This window comes from Tyto alba, unplaced genomic scaffold (genome assembly GCF_018691265.1).
Source record: "Tyto alba isolate M040663 unplaced genomic scaffold, T.alba_DEE_v4.0 Super-Scaffold_48, whole genome shotgun sequence".
NCBI lineage: Eukaryota > Metazoa > Chordata > Aves > Strigiformes > Tytonidae > Tyto > Tyto alba.
Genome location: NW_024881324.1, coordinates 7,599,250 through 7,616,003, shown reverse-complemented (window position 1 = coordinate 7,616,003; position 16,754 = coordinate 7,599,250). Strand labels below are relative to the sequence as shown.

Below are 16,754 nucleotides of genomic sequence, written 5' to 3'. Positions count from 1 at the left end.
CTGCCTCTTCCGTGCAGGAGGGGAGGGGCAGCCGCGATGCTGACACAGGCTGAGGGGTTGCGGCCGAGGGAAGGAAACGGCTGTTGGAAGTAGAAGCCGGGACCTAAGCGTGAGGGCTACTCCTTACCCCTGGTAAAATGTGGGAGGCCGCCGGCGGCCCCCCAAAAGAGCAACGGCCCGGTCCCGCTGCCCGTGCTGTGGCCTGCCAGAGTTTAAGACTTGATCTTCAGACCAGAGAGGAGGCCTGGCTGGGCTTAACGTGCCTTCAGCAGGAGTCAGGAGTACTCAGAAAATACGTTGGAGAAGGAAGTTGTAGCCCGAACTAGCCAGCGCCGGGGACTGTCTCGAAGCCACATGGTACTGCCAGCAGCTCTTTGGTTAGTGTGAGTAGCGGTATGGAGGTAGCTTACTTCGGGAGGGACAAGATAAAGGGGTGAGGAGAGAGGAAGGGCGAAAAATGTTGCACTGATGTGAATTGCTAATTTTAGACGTGTTTAAAGCAGAGTCATGTAGAATTGGGAATAAAATAAGGAAATATATGTAATATAAATACTGCAAAAAAATAGCATCTGGCAATACTTAGGAAATACTGCAATTCACATACAGTGTACAAAAGGAAAGTCTGGGGAGTGTATATTAATCACCCCCAAATTTAGGCTACAGAGATGCAGATTCTTTATGTTTTTAAAAACTTTTTTAAAGCTGATGCAATCACAGATGATGGTGGTCTTAAAAAGGAAAAAAATGCAAATTATTTACCAACAATACATAATTAGACAAGCCTGAAGTTAACATGCGATAAGGAGACAAAATATCTCATCATTAAACCATGGGCTACACAAATGGCACGAGACAGTTGTTTGAAGACGGGAGACTACTTCCAATAAGATGAATAGGTTTGGATTAGTTCAGAATCTTGACAGAAGACATCCAAAGGCTGTGCTTCAGGTTGGTTTGATAAATTAGACCATTGTTTTGTAAAGAGGGATGTGTTTACCCAGTGGAGATGATTTATCTAATTGAACTATCTATGTTAATGTCCTACACATGCCACATTAGAGCTGCATCTTGAGGAGAAATAGAAGGTAACGGTTTCATTGATCCTTTTAGTGAAGACATCACTTTTAGTAGCAAGCAAACCCTTAAATGTAGATGGAATTCAGTATTTTAGGAATTTATAATACTCATAGTGCACATAAATTGCATTTCGCCACAGGCTTCTTCTGACAGAACTTCCAACAGCTATGATAACTAACCTTTCCTGATTCTGTGCGTTGAAACTTTTTCTGCCCTTCATAGTGTCTTTTTGATTTATGAATTTATGGAGTAGTTTCAGTATGCTGTTAACAGTTTCACAATTGGTTGTTGCATCTCCCAGACAAGATTGAGACAATCTGGATTAAAAAGATTTAGAAAAAAAAAAATCTGCAAAGCTAGAATTTGGGAGGAGTGGGCAAATTTGGAAGAAGAAAATTTCAGATATGTGTTAGAGGTAACTTGCTAAGTTTGAGAAAAGAGACTGGAACTGGCTTATTTTCTCATTTTTTACTAGGAGTAAGAGTGGTCATTCTCAATACACTGCTTTGGGATGCTTCACTCTATCAGCACTTGTACAGTGCTGCCTTTTCTCTGGGCAACCTAACGAAGTTAATTTATGGATACAATTTCAGCTGAGAGTTGAGAGACCTACGTGAGATAATTATATTGGTGTAAAATGTTAGCCTTACCTAAGGCTCACATTTAGATATCAAAGGGTGTGCTGCTTCGACATTGTAACTGAGTAGAATTAAATGGTGAAAAATGTTTTGAAGGTGCTGTAAAATGAAGCAGCTGGCACATTTGGATACATTACAAGTTTGTATTGTGTGCTGGAGTGCACCAGACAGTGCAATTTTAAGCATGGTTACCAGCCTCTGTTAATTAATATAAACAAGTCTTTTCAGTGAGTTCAGAGCAGCTTGTATTAGCAAGCAATGTGGATAGGCTTCAGTATAGAGCATACAGCAGGTTTTGAGAAGCATTTGGGAATAAATGTGTAGGCTTCACGGAGCAGACAGAGTCCCCCAGGGCTGCGTTTATTTTGTTTACTGCAGTGTCCTGCCATCAATGCAGAAACTAGCAGATCTGTTGTGGGCAACATTACAGGAAAGGTCATCTGTAGATTGCAGAGAAAGTGCCCTGCATCGAAGTGTGTACTCAGTAACTCTAGGAATTCTGTCCATAGGGTAAAATACCACAGCAACAAACTATGGGGTGCTACTTTTTAATAATGTAGGTACTGTTGCTTTGTGTTCTTGTATGAGTCATATAAATACACATATAGGCTTCAGCTTCTCTGTAGCAGTCACGTGACTACATATTTCCTAGAAATGTCAAAGTGGCTTGTCTATGAAATGCTGCGAAAAGTCCTGTGTAAATGCCACACACATCTTAACATTCGAAGCATTATATGGCGTTTGAAGGGTTATGTAATTGCTGCTGAAAGAAGGAATCTAAATATGAACTGATAATTGAGCTAATTAACACAATTTATAAGACGAGAAACTTGAAAACTATTTGAGCAGTATATAGGTAAGTTATGGTGTGATTAATAACATGCTATCTCCAAGTGTTTACTGCATATTTATGCAAGATATTTTACATTTGTTGGCTGATAAGAATACCTGATTCTCAAAGTGTTTCCTAAGGGGGTCCTGCTCCCTTCTGACCTCTTGTGTTCCCCTTTTATTCCCCATCTAAATGTTTCAGGATTAGCAGACTGTTGCATCATCCACATGTGTCATCTGTTTCTTACCCTTAGGAAGGTTAAAGAGTTGTCCTTGTAAATACAGATTGTCGCAAACGTGGAATGAGTAGTTGATATGAATCAACCTAAGCACTTTCACTGTATTTTAGCAATCTCTATATGGGCCAGTGTATCAGGGTAACTACATGCAAAAATTCAACAAAACTGTAAAGTAGTAAGAAACTTCAGAGACAAACAATGAATCAAAATAGCAAATAAAGTCACATTTTCCATCTGTGTGTGAATGACAACGCTGTACCCTGACAGACTGAGTTCAGCATTGGGATTTCTGTCAACTTTACAGTTCCCACAAAGTTAAATCTTACTCTGCAGGGTTTGAAAATTACCGATTGCATGTGTTTAATAACAGTACCACTGTGTGCTCAGTCAAAGCATGCATGCCTGTTGCGTCTTCTACAAAGTATTTTGATCTAGTACTAGAATCTAGTATTTAGATCTACAGCTTCAGTCAGGGAACCCTGCGCAGGTGGCAGCTCCATAAACTCCCCCGTGTCCCTGTGCTGACCCCGAGGGTCGGGGTGCTGAAAGGGCTTTCAGCGAGAGGTCCCACGAAGGACAGTGCCTGCCCGGTGGGGAATGCTCACTCGATCGCTGGCCTCCTGCTGCTTTTGAGACAGTTTCGCAATGAACAGCGTACGTGCCCCTTAACTGTAAATGTGTGACTCGCACATTAGAAAAAGAAACCGTGTCAATTCATTTACGCTTTAAGGTTTGAGTCCGTAAATTTCTACGTGGCAGCTCTGTAGGTTTTGGTACGGTTGGTGGTTTACAATGACACGTTTTTAAACTCTGTAAATGGAAAACTGCTCCAGGGGTATTAGTACTCTGCACTAGGACAAGTTTGCGCTTAACTCATTGTCAAGTTGAACCCGGTGGTTTTCCCCGTGCACTGCGTGTAGGTAGTGGCAACCTGTGTTTAAAAAAAAAAAACCAAAAAACCCAAAAACAAAAAACCAACAAACCAACCAAACAAAAAAAACCCCACAACCAAAACCGAGAAAAAGGAGAACCTAATAGCTTTCTAATAATTTAAGGTGATCTTGGGAATGACAAATTATTATACTTTGACGCTTTCCAGAAGACGAGAAGCTTTGCAGAGTGAGCTCCCCCCTGGCCGGCACCCAGCCCGGCTCGGTGGCAGATGAATTTGCCCTTTGTGCGCGGCGGCGGCAGCGCCAGCGCCGCCTCGAGTCCCACCCCCGGGGGCACCCCCCACGCCCCCCCCCCGGCTCTACCCGGGGCCGCCGGTTCCTCCGCGCTCCGCCCGCAGCGGCCCCGGTGACCGGGAGCGGGGGGAGGCTCCCGGCCGCCTTCCCGCCCGTTGCCGCCGCCGGGCTTCCCGCGGGAGCGGGGCAGAGCTAAGGAGCGGCGTGCGGCGGCCGGCCCCGCGCTCCCCCGCTCCGAGCGGCCGCGGGAGCCCGGCCCCCCGCCAGCCCCCGGCAGCGGGAGGCGCTCCGCTCCGCTCCGGGCCGGCGCTGCGCTCCCGGTGCGGTCGCCTGGTGTGGCCCCCGGGGCTCTGCCCCTCGGCCCCGGCGGGCAAGCGGCGGGGGGAGCGGAGCCCGCTTCTCTCCTTTGCCCACGGGCGGGCTTCCCCACCCACGCCTTTCAGGTGAACAGGCCGTGATCGCTGGCTCGGGGCACGCGTGGGAACGGCGTTATCTTCTGCAAAGGAGGTGAACTCTTCTCAGCTTTGGGATTTTCGTCGGACTCCTCTCGGTTTCGGGAGTTTAGGAATGCGGGTTTGCTTGACGGTTTGCTGCAGGACTAAGGTAATGTGGCAGTGGGATTTAGTGGGGTTTTCATTTTACATACAAGTAATATTCTGAAGACTGATTAGGGTTTTAATTTTTGTAGGTAACGTTCATTTAAGCATGTGCTCTTTTAACAGGACTTTTTAAGGTATTTTCCACATACCTTTTCTCTAGGTATGCTTTGCCATATGTGATTTGCAAGTGCAACCCGATAAAAGTTTCTAAGCCTCAAAGAGACTACTGCTGTGAACAGTCTTCTCACTTTTCAGATTTGAGCCCTTAGCATTTATTCGGAAATACATAAACTAGGTATAGAAACAAATATTAAAGTCTCCAAGTATTCACAGTCCATAGTTGAAACAATTACATTTATTAATAGACAAAAAAACCCTGTTAAAGTTGTGTAAAGGTTTATACATTTGCCTTTTATATTCAAGCTACTTTAAAATTCCAGGGCCTGCCATGTGAATTCTGTATGAATCACGTCTTACTTTTAAGTGAATGGAATTTCACACTGAAAATATTCATTGCGTATGAAATCAAAATCCATGGCCTGGCTTAGACTAACAAAATCCAGAAAGTTCAGCATGGAAGCAAAGCATTTATCCTCATTTCACCTCTCTATCCTGGGTTTCTAGGCATTTCTTATCACAAATTATGTAGTTACTTATTGTTTGACCCTTCCAGGACTTTAGGTTCAGTGAAGTGAGTAAATGCCAGGTGGCCAAATTCTGCTCCCAATTACTTCAGACTCTGTACCATGGTAACTCGTATTTGTTGCAGAGCTGTTACTCTAGATTTATCTGACTGTAACTGGATACTGAATTTGTTCAATAGCTTCTGTCATATTTAGTGACTTGTCAGCTCAAACCAGGCTTTTAATACAGGATTTGTATGTAAATTGGATAATGCGCAATTTAACTGAATCTCTTCTTCAATAGGACTTGAAGAATTGGAAATATAGATGTAACACAAGTTTTCAGTAGAGGCAAGAAACCACAGTGCTGTTTTGCATGGCTAAAAGCTATAAGCATTCCGTTCTGATGACCTTTTTAGTGGAAATTCTGGTATGACAGAACTAAAAGCTTCAGGGAAACTATTTTATGTGTACACACATAAATAGCCTTGCAAGTTAAGATGAGAAGGACTTTTAAAGTCAAAAAAAAGTCTTAAAAAAATTCCAGTAATGACATTCTGAAATAGAGACAACTTAAATATAGGAAGTTCATATTTTCCTTTCTGGTGGCAGGACCTCAGAGGCCTCACAGATTTCTGCATCCGGCTTCCTCTTAGAGTGAGGTGGGTTCCACCCCAGGCTGGCACCCCAAGGAAAGTCCCAGGAGGCCTGTAGAGAGCTGCAAGGGTTTAAGCACTGGACAAATTTACTGTTTTGTAAATCAGATTCTTGGTTTGACCGTGTTCTGTGTTGATGCATCTTTAGGGGGTGTTTAGGGAAAGTTTGTTTACGGTATTACCTAGAAAGACATATTTTAAATTATTAAAGTCTGTAAAGGGAAAACACACCATCCTTTTTATTACACATAAATTTGTTATCTAAGTATGAATGAATAGAAATTGATTAGCAAAAACTTACTTAAATATTGTCGCAATACTTTTAAGTGGTAACAAATTTGATAATGCTTATTTGAAGTATCACTTTTGATAGCAATATCCTTGTTTTGGAGAAAACGTATGTTTTAAGGCCTAATTTTGAATGTGAGACTCAAAGAACTGTTTGTTGTATGAAGGGGAAAGTTAAGGAAAATATTCTAAAGTCTCTGCTGAGCTACAGCCCAATCTAAACGTTATACAAAGGTAAGACTTTTTGTCAGTGATCATGAATTCTGTCGCTACATTCCTTCACCATGTTGCTTTTTCCGATATAATTTTTCCAAGTAAATCTCAGTTGATGCCTCTCATTTAAAGTCTGGAGCATGATAGATTTGCACTGACATGCATGCCTTATATAATTCCAAGAGGTAGCCATATGCAGTAATGATTAAGAAAAACAGTAAAAGGGAGAGTACATTTAGGCTGAGAGGACTCAATCACTCCTTCCAGTGGATGTAGCTGGCTGAAGAAACCCATCATTTTGAAATGTGCCATTATATAGTGCATTCAAATGGTGTGGAAAGGTTTGAAAGCTGTGAAAGTAATAATTCCTGAGTAGCAGCTGTGGACACAGTGATAAAAATTTCTTTCTTACGAGAGGTTAAAATAAAGACTGCACCTTGGTAATTACCAGATAAAGCAATCTGACTTGCAGTAATTATAATAGGTAAGATAAAAGTCCACCTGATGTTTTAACATGAGGAAGATTTTGCTCACAAGCAGGAGTAAAATTCAAGGGCATTCATTACTTTGATATGGTATAAAGGAATGAATACTTTGATATGGTATAAAGGATTATTAGAGATGCTGCCATGCAAAAGGAAAGGTGACTGCATATTTACTGGGAAGGCAGCAGTCAGTTCTGCAGAATTTGAGTTCTCCCTAATTTTACTACTAAGACTTCAGCCATTCTTGGTGTAGGAAGACACTGATTTAAACTCACTGATCTTGAACAGCTGTTCAACGGTTTTTGTAGTTCTCTGTACAGAAGAAGAGCTTGTAGTTGTAAATTTTATTGTGCCTTTAGACAGAAAGGCTTCAATATTTCAGTCTTTTTCGCATGACCATAACAGAAATAGATCCTGAAATCTTCCTAGTACAAAGTAGTGTATTTACATATGTTGATAGATTTTAGAGAACACTTGCTTGAGATTTAAGTGTGTTTTACAAAATATTGCTTAAATTTTCATCTTTGAAAAAGTGGAAAGACTTTTTGAGTATGGAAGTAGAAGACAAGTTTCCAGTCCTGTGTGTATGAATCTAATAGTCATCTACTGTGCCGTCAAAGACAAATTAGTGAAGGTTTCTGTACCTGGGTTTTGTAGGTTTAATACAGAGAAAATAGTTGCAGAGTTATTCTGAAGCTTGCTCAAAAAAATCCCACTGTGTGATGTCTAGTGAATGCAAGCTATGTAAGTTCTCAAAATGTTTAGTGGAATTGTATATAGTTTTTTAAGTAATTCCTATACAGTTGGGCTAAGCCTTCCTGGTCAGAATATCCAAACAGGAGAGCATCCACTTATGGAAATCAGTACTTTAGTTATCCTATTTATTTTGCAGGCACTATCAAGACACTATTTTATTTGATGTAATTGTAAAAAGTTAGATTGCTCTGTAAGATACCTTGGTTATGGCAATCCCAGTAGAAGAATTATTGTAGGGATGTTACAGGAGGCAGGATTTGAGTACTCAGTTGCCTGAGGATGAGTGATACCACTTCTGAAATGTGGACATTACAAGCAGACTTTCCAGGAATAACATCACATGACTACCCACATGCATCTGTGGGTAGCTGGTTGAGCTTTTTCAGAAAATTTACAGGCTAGCTAATACTCATCCCTCGCTTACATACGTAACAGTGTAAATAGTTGGTGGCAGAAGAGCTTATAAACTAGTTGGAAGCTTTTTTTTCCTTTGTCTCACCTTTTCCTCTATCCCATCTTCTTCTGTCACATATATATATATATATGTTGTAAAGAGATATGTTTCTATTAATGGAATACTAGACTTTACCAATTAGTCTCTGTAAGTGAAACAACCTCCAAGATGCCAAATGTGGGCTAGCTGCTCAGGTAAAGTTGTTTTTTGGGGTTGTTTTTGTTTTGGTTGTTTTTTTGGTTGTTTTTTTCTTGTTGTTTTGTTTTGTTTTGTTTTTTTTCATTTTATGACTTAGTAAAATGAAGATATAACATAGTATGAATAACATTTAATAGCAGAACTGGAAATAGCCTCCAAGTCTGCTGATTTCCATACATACTGCCTGGACAGTGGAAAAAAAATTGGAAATTTAGAACATCTTTCCTAAAAGTCAGTAGAAAAGAGCAAACTGATCAAACTGTGCAGTCTCAGAGGATCTTGAATCTCTAACAGGGATAGTTTATCTGGAAATGGTTACGATACCCACTCTGTCTCCTTCCATGGTTTTCCTGTCTATGGAGCAGCAGCCTCACTGTGCTTTACAGCCCGATGTGTGAAGGTGACACACCAGGTTGTGATCAGTGACAGACAGCTGTAGGACAGAAAACCAAATATATGTTGTACATACATCTAGTATAAGCTGTCTCACTGATGACTTTTAACTTCCAAAATAGTCTCTTCTGTTTGCAAACATGTATGCATTTTATTATGCATGTTTTGCTGGCATGAGAAATGTGACAAAATTATTTGCTTCAGTTTCTGAGAGCAACTTTAGAATTTATGCTGTGCTTTTCAGGTTTTCAGCAAAATCAACCAACTAGCTGCTACTGTAGATGTCCTGTTGTCAGGGCAAAGAGGTGTTAGTGAAAGTAGCCACAGGTCTGATGTCTCCTGTATCCTCACTCCACACTTTTAGGTACAGTGTAAGCAGATTTTACGGAAGACCTTGAAATGCAAAATTAACTTTAAAACTGGTATTTTTGTCAATGTGTTGGTTAAGATGATGCTTTTTTTAGGCCTGTGTTGAACAACTGTCTTGCTTAAATCTTATTAATGATCCAGTATACACAGAGAGGTGTATCACTCCCAATAATTTTAAAGGATTTAAGAATTGGTAAAATAGATCTTGAGTTTGTTCATATTATACAAAAGTTTCTGGATTGTTTCAGCTATTACTCTTTACAGCTTTTATAAAAATAATTTTACAAGACACTTCAAACTCTTTCTGGTTACAGAACCTTTGTTGTTGCAGGTGCTTGTTGTACTTCTTCAGCTTACAAGAAAGTGATATAGCATATGAGATTTCAAAATAAATATCATAGCTTCTCCAAGTAATTATTTTATAAGTAAACTGAAACGGTTTAATTTTGGTAAAAGTGTTAACTGTCAAACTTGGCAAAATCCTGTGATTCCATGAAATTATGTGCTGCTTTTTGGACTAAAACATGAATAGTTGTGTGGGCAAAAGTGTCTTTGTGGAAGAGAACACTTTTTCATGCTTTTTAAGCATTTGTTCCTGATACTGAAGATTAATATATGAATATTAGACAGAAGTAGAGAGCACACAATATAATGCTTGTGCCTTGAATTCAGTTGAGTTTTTTTGGAATAAATTGTTATACTGTGTTCTTGTTATACTAGGTGGTAGTCTGTAGTAGCCTGCTAAATTGAAAGTTATATAAGAATTTTCACCATCATCTTGTGTCTGAATGTTGTCTTTGCATACTCCTAACTTAATGAAATAGTCTCCGTTCCTGCCAAAACTTTTATGTTTGGTTTTAGTCCGGAGGCTGACTTCCCTGGAAAACTTATGGGAAAATCCTTTGCCTGGTTTTGATTTAAGAAAAAATATTAATTATATACCTTTCCCATTTGAAACATGTCTGGGGAAAGAGGCTGCTGTTATATAAACACAACTATATAATTTGACAGTTCTAGCCTGGCCATTTCTCATTGAATGCTTAATTACTTTGGAAATAAAAGGTTGAACAAATATTTTAAAAATATGGTGTCTGTTTATGGTTTATTCATAGTTGCTTTATGCTATTTGTTTTTTGAAAGACCTGTAACCTACTTGCTACCATGTGGTGAGGCTTGTACTGCTGTGCTTTTAAATTGCTGTAAATTAGCATGATTTAACACATACTACACTTACTGCTACCTTTGGTGGGACGAGGCAACCTTGGATGCTTAGTTAGGCCTTAAGGGAAATACTTATACCCACTATGTAAAGCAGCTTTTATTATTGATGAGAATTAGACATTTTGGTGGTGGATTGCAGCATTGATTACAAGATCCTTGATCACACATGAGCTCTGTAACCTGAACACTCTGGTAAATTGGAAGAAGTAATTGCCCCTCACCTCTCAGAAATAGGTCCTGAAATCCCAATGCTATAAATACCTATGCAAGTGGTTATCTGATTTGCCTACCCAAATAAAGATGGACTACTCACCTAAAGGTTTCTACAGTTGTGTGCAGGATTGTGGACTTTGATAATGTAATATAGCTGATATCTCTATAAGAGGTTTTAAAGCTGTATAAGAAATTGTAATACATACTATTATTAAATCTGCTCCTTCTATAAAACATCATATTTTGGTCTTGAAAAGTAAATATGCCCTAAGCATTCAAAATCTGCTTAATTTTTCTTAAAATTAAGATCTGTCATGTCCTAAAGCCTGCTAAAGTCCTTCCACTGTTTTCAAGGAGTCCTGAATGAAGCTACTCTGAGAAAAGTCTTTTTGCCCACAGTAAATTGTGAGCTGATGTATCCCACTACTGAAGCCAGCTGAGGATGTATGCTGGTTGAGTGGTTCAGTTGCAGAGAGGGTCTGTGTGTCACTTCTGACATGTAAATGTCTGTTCAGTTCGTAAATTTAAGCCTTGTCTGATCAGCTCTTGACTTTCCTGGGACGGAATACAGATACTGAAAAGTAAATCAGGATCTAGTATTAACCATAGAAGTTAAGACTTACTAAGGACAAATGCCATAGCTCTCATCAGAGGTGGGAATTTAGTTGTCTCATGGCTATTGCGCTGTTAAAATGTGTAGGTATATAATTTTATTTTTTTCTGGTGTGCTTAAGAGGTGGCTTACCAAGGAAGAATTTGGCCTGCAGTATGCATCAGAATGATCAATAATACAGGGATGGTATAATGCATGTTTTTTTCTCAGAAATCTGAGCACTCTTAGTTTACATCCTTTTTCTGTGTGTCTAATTGCTGCTGCAATTATTCTTTAGAAAATGCATTCAACTTGAGTTTTCACCAAAAGTTTTGCTTGTCTTTTCAGAATAGTTTCTACTTTTAAAACTCTGTTTAAAAAAAAAAAAAAGGAAAAAAATGACCTTTCTTGGCACAGAAGGTCACATATTTTGGCTTTTCATCTGGTTAAGTAATTTGGATGAAAAATGAGATAAGCAACAGAGCCATTTTTGTCATTTTTGTGAGTGCCTTACCAAAATACTTGCTTGAAATGCTTTCACTTCATACTTCTTCACAGCTACCTTCCTGCCTCAGAGAAAATGAATAGCAGTCTCTGGGCTTGCATACATAGGAACATTCAGAAAAAATATTCCAAATAACTTCATGGACATTCTGGAATATTAATTTGAGCTAACTTCAAAAGTGTATTAATTAAATCACATTCAAATCTGTTATGGATACTTTTATTTGGAAGTGACTTTTGTTTGTTTGACTGACTTCTAAAGTAAATTAGACAAAAGCATTTTATAGTTACTTTTACACTCTATATATGGTTTAACTAATAAGTTTTTAAAAGCTTATTCAAATGATTCTTCCTGAAGATTCTGGAGCTCTGCTAAGTTTTGGTGGGGTGAATGATGAGGTTATGATGTCTAGTTCTCTGTTCTGCTCCTCTCCTTAGGTTGCCAGACACAGAGTAGCAGAACAACACGTATGCTTGCAGTGCAGCCAGGGTAGTTCACAACTGTTACGTAGTGCAAACTTACGTTCTGAGAAAGCAAATACAGTGGGCTGTGAGCAGGGGAGTCGTGAGGCACAGGCAGGTTGCTTACTGTGCTGCTGCAGTCTTTGGCCATCTTTGTCAGAAGGTGAGACAGGCAGCAAAAAGGGGTAACATCTTCAGTGTTCCCCAACATCTTCAGTTGCAGGGTTTGGCAGGACTTGTATCGGCAGCATGATCATCTCTGTGTAAATGAACTTTCTGTCTACAAACTGTGAAGTAGGAGTGTGGTCTCTCCTGGAAATCTGCAAAAAGTGAAGGCATTAAGTTAAACTGTTTAGATTTTTTTTTTTTTTTAAGTTTCTGTTTTCCTTATTTTCCTGATACTGGAGATGTGTCTTCCAAAAGAAGTTGCCCTGGCATAAGGCAGGATGTACACAACACCCGCTGCTGCACACTGGCTCCTGTTTTGGGTATTATTGAATATTCTTGTTGAATGTGAAGTAGTTCATTATCCTGGAGTGTTCAACTGATTGCATGTGTAAGGAGTTATTGAGTATTTGAATATGTGCTGTAAATTCCTCCCCTCAATTAATATTAAGTAGCTTCTTTGTGTAGATAGTCCTTTTTCATTCACGCAGGGTCATGTATCCTTTTATATCTTTCCACACTCTTCCAGCATTACAAAAGTCAGCTGTTGTGGACATCCCTGATGCCAAAGATACTCGTGCAGTGAGGCCATCCTGCAAAGATTCTGTGCAAGAGGAAAGTCTGAATGCAGTTAGTGGTGGCATAAGGCACTCTTCTTTCTCTGGAATTATAATTAAATTCTGTACAGATTGATTTGGATGAACATACGGAATCTTTCTCGTTTACGTGGTTCTGGCTAGGAACACTGACAACTTTTCATACTTGGTGTGTAGTAATGCATATTAAACTTGTTTATAACCTTTAAGTAGTCACACATCACTTTCTTTTCCTGTAATTTAGTCCCAACAATCTGGAATTTTCATGGTAGTAACCTGCAGAAAGCCCCAAAATATGCCCCCTTAAACATTCCTGGTGCTTCCCAAACTAAATACTCCCTTTTGACTAACGAAACAGATCACATTCTTTGGCATGGACTCTGCTCCTGACCTCAGAAAAACAGTCTTGAAAATGAATTCAAACAGTTCAGAGCAGTTGGAAACAGCTTTTTTGGAAGTGCTACTAGGTGTTGGTTTCTACTTTCTTCTGAGGAAACCTGGTTTTGTGCCTGGGGTTCTTCTGTCCAGGCTAGTGTAAGTATTGTTCATCGACCTGAAATCATTTATATTCTGTCTTTTCTCATGTAAATGACTTGTTTCATTCTTACAGTATATTAGGGCTTCTAAAACTTCTTTTTGGAATGCCCTTTTTTTCACTACTTGCATTCTGTCTCTGCCTTTACAAAGCTGAGAACTGGCCCATCTCACCTTTCTGTGTTGCATTTTATTCTGGCAAAGATTGTATAATATGCAAGCTTGTGTATCTTTGTTTATGCCAATTGTCATTTTCATGTGCATTTGAAAAAGTTCAAGAAAACTCAAGCGTTTTAGGCTATTTAAAAATGCAAGTATATAGGTTATTTTTAAAAAGAATTAACAAGTTTATAGCTGATGAGGAGAGGGGTGAAGGGATGAATGTTGCATGTACAGTTATTTTACATTCATATGTCAGTAGATTTCCAGATGCTTCCAGTGTACAATAAGATGAGGATGGAAAAAAAAAGCCAAAACAGATAAAGTAAAATGATTGGATTTGTTTAGTAAATAGTAATGAACTAGGAAAAAACAGATACAGAGAAATAAAATGTTAGGGTTTATTTAGTAAATAGTAATGGACTAGGAAGAGAACTCCTGTTTCTTCACTGCAAAAGTGGTGCTGCTTCAGTGGGACTGTTCTACTGTATCATTCATTAAACTGTCAGAAGAAAAAGAATAACACTATGAAGTGAAAGGGTGCAGAAAACATAAACCCCCCTGAAACCCAGGAAAGTTTCACATCTGCCTGGGTGTTCATCCATCGCAACGGGGACTGGTTCAGGCTCACAGAGAGCGAACGCGCCGGCCTGTGCCTATTCGCCTCACGAGATGGAGCTCCTCTCCTTCCTCACCTACGTGCTGGGCCCTTGGAGGAATCCCGCTCACCCTCGATTTTGCATCGACATCTGTAAATCTGTGCTCCTGCTGGAGGGGCGGCATCCCTGTCCTCCCCCTGCCCACCCACCACGTGTCACAGCCCTCTTCTGTGCTACTGCTAGCGTTCATTAACGACGTGATTAACTGCATAATAGACACGGTCTGCTTGGAAAGGGATCAGGTTTTTTCCATTGTAGGATTAAGGTTCTGATCAGCTCCCAGATCTTGCAGGTCATCTGCCTACACCAGTGCTGTTCTGGCACGAGTGAGGAGTCAGGACCATCATTTGAGGGAGGGGGGGAGGAAAAGAGGGCAACATAAAATGAGGTCAGTTTTAGCTTAGAACTATGTCCTGAGCATGTGGCTGGATGTGATGCTGTCTGGTCCGACTGCAGCTCCCACAGAAATAAGTGGATTTCTAATAATTTCTGTAGCTGTTCATGCACTTCCTCTGTTCGTGGGGCAAGAGAAGTGCAGTAAACTGGTCTGATGGAAAACTCTTCTTTCTTTTTTGGAGGCTGGCAGAAGACTGACTACAGTTTCTGTGGGATGAGCTTGCCAGACTGTCTGTGGCCACACAGTTACTAGATCTGGTGGAGAGAAGCCTGAGGAAGGGAGAGGTGAGGGGGAAGGAGGCAAACAGGAGCTGCTCTTTAGGGGAAGCCCGCTGTTGCACCAGGCTGGAGGATGCTGGAGACGTTGTATTACATCACATCTAAATATTTACAATTAAAAAATTACAGTATGAGTAAAGTTTCAGTTCAGTGGTGCTTTATTTCTTCACAGTTCTAACTGCTTGCTTTTGAATCGACAAGTTTTGTTTGACATGAAAGGAAAATGTAATAAGAACCAGAAATACTTTGTCATTAACAAAACAAAATACTGCATTTGAATCCCTTAGTTCTTTTGAATACTTCTGGTTTTTTTAGCTCTGTTACAAAATATTTCTCTTTTGTTGTGTGTCTATAAAGTCAATCTTAGTCATGGGATTTTACAGTATCCACAAAGATTAGCTGACTGTGGGCTTAGAACCAAATGTATAGTAGTACAAATAATTCTATATTTTATTTATTGAATAAAACATTAGATTTTGATATAGTAAAAGTGGACATATTATAATTGTAATTTATTTTATTTTGCTATTAAAAATTGGAACTCATACTTAGTTGTTTTGACATTTGAATACTTTTATTTTATGTCATAGATGACTCTGATTCCCACCAGCCTGCTCAGTGTGTTAATTTGCAAAAGCTGTAAAAGGTGGGTGTTAAAAAAAGTCATAAACTTTGCAGTGTGCCCTTGAGCAGTGAGCTCATTACCTTCTAGTCCCCTCACTGGGTTTGTATCCTGGTTCCGTGTCCTCAGCAGACACATGCATGCGTTACTTTGTCCCAAGTTGCTGCCTAGGAATTAAGGGAGCTCTTATGGTCCTCGTCTTCCATCAGCTCAGGAAATCCCACTAGTGTATGAGGGTGCGCAGGAATTAATGCAGGGAGAAGATGGGCTGGTACAGTGTGTAGAGTGTCTGAGAGCCTGCATGTGCTGATACCTTTGGGGTGCCAGGAGGGAGATTATGGCCCCTCAGGGGTCATAATATCCAGAATATTGGTGTCTGTGGATTTGCCGAGCTCCTGCCTCTCTGTCCATCTCCTGGGTGAGTGCCGCCGAGCAGTGATTTATCATTTGCCAATTCATTAAATTCATTATCCGTTCTCTCTCCTTGGCCCTCTGACAGAAGAGCTTGGAATATGTAGCTGTTCAAGCTCAACTCAGACAACCCCATAACATTAACAACTAGGGAAAGGAGAAAGTGTTCTGAGAAAACAGTGAATTGTTTGTTCACTAATACTATTTTGGGTTTAGGACTACTACTTTTACTTGAATGCACCCTCAGCAAGTTTGCCAACAACACTGAGCTGTGTGGTGCAGTGACACGCTGAAGGGCAGGGATGCCATCCAGAGGGACCTGGACAGGCTGGAGACTTGGGTCTGGGCAAACCTCATGGAGTTCAGCAAGGCCAAGTGCAAGATCCTGAACATACGTCAGGGCAATCCCAAGCACAAACTCAGGCTGGGTGAGGAGTGGATGGAGAGCAGCCCTGCAGAGGAGGACTTGGGGTATCAGTGGGTGGAAAACTGCCTGTGAGCCAGCACCGTGCGCTCACAGCCCAGAACCCACCCGTGCCCTGGGCTGCAGCCAGAGCAGGGGGGGCAGCAGGGCCAGGGAGGGGATTCTCCCCCTCTGCTCCGCTCTGGGGAGACCCCCCTGCAGTGCTGGGGCCAGCTCGGGGGCCCCCAACAGCAGAAGGACCCGGAGCTGCTCGAGCGGGGCCAGAGGAGGCCACGGAGATGCTGGGGGGGCTGGAGCAGCTCCCCTGGGGGGCCGGGCTGAGAGAGTTGGGGGGGTTCAGCCTGGAGAAGAGAAGGCTCCGGGGAGCCCTTCGAGCGGCCTCCCAGGGCTTAAAGGGGGGACAGGAAAGGGGGGGGGGGACTCTGGATCAGGGGGTGTGGGGATAGGAAGATGTGTAACGGTTTTAAACTGAAAGAGGGCAGATTTAGATTAGACATGAGGAAGAAATTCT

General features: G+C 40.9%; 1 protein-coding gene across 1 annotated transcript in view; it reads left to right on the top strand.

The window, feature by feature from the left end:
- The first annotated feature begins 4,178 nt into the window (after positions 1 to 4,178).
- Positions 4,179 to 16,754, top strand: part of RNF144B (ring finger protein 144B) — an 88,426-nt gene continuing 75,850 nt past the window's right edge. Inside the window, exon 1 of the mRNA XM_032998897.2 lies at positions 4,179 to 4,575. The gene's annotated coding sequence lies outside the window, so the exon portion shown is untranslated. The remainder of the gene's footprint in view (positions 4,576 to 16,754) is intronic.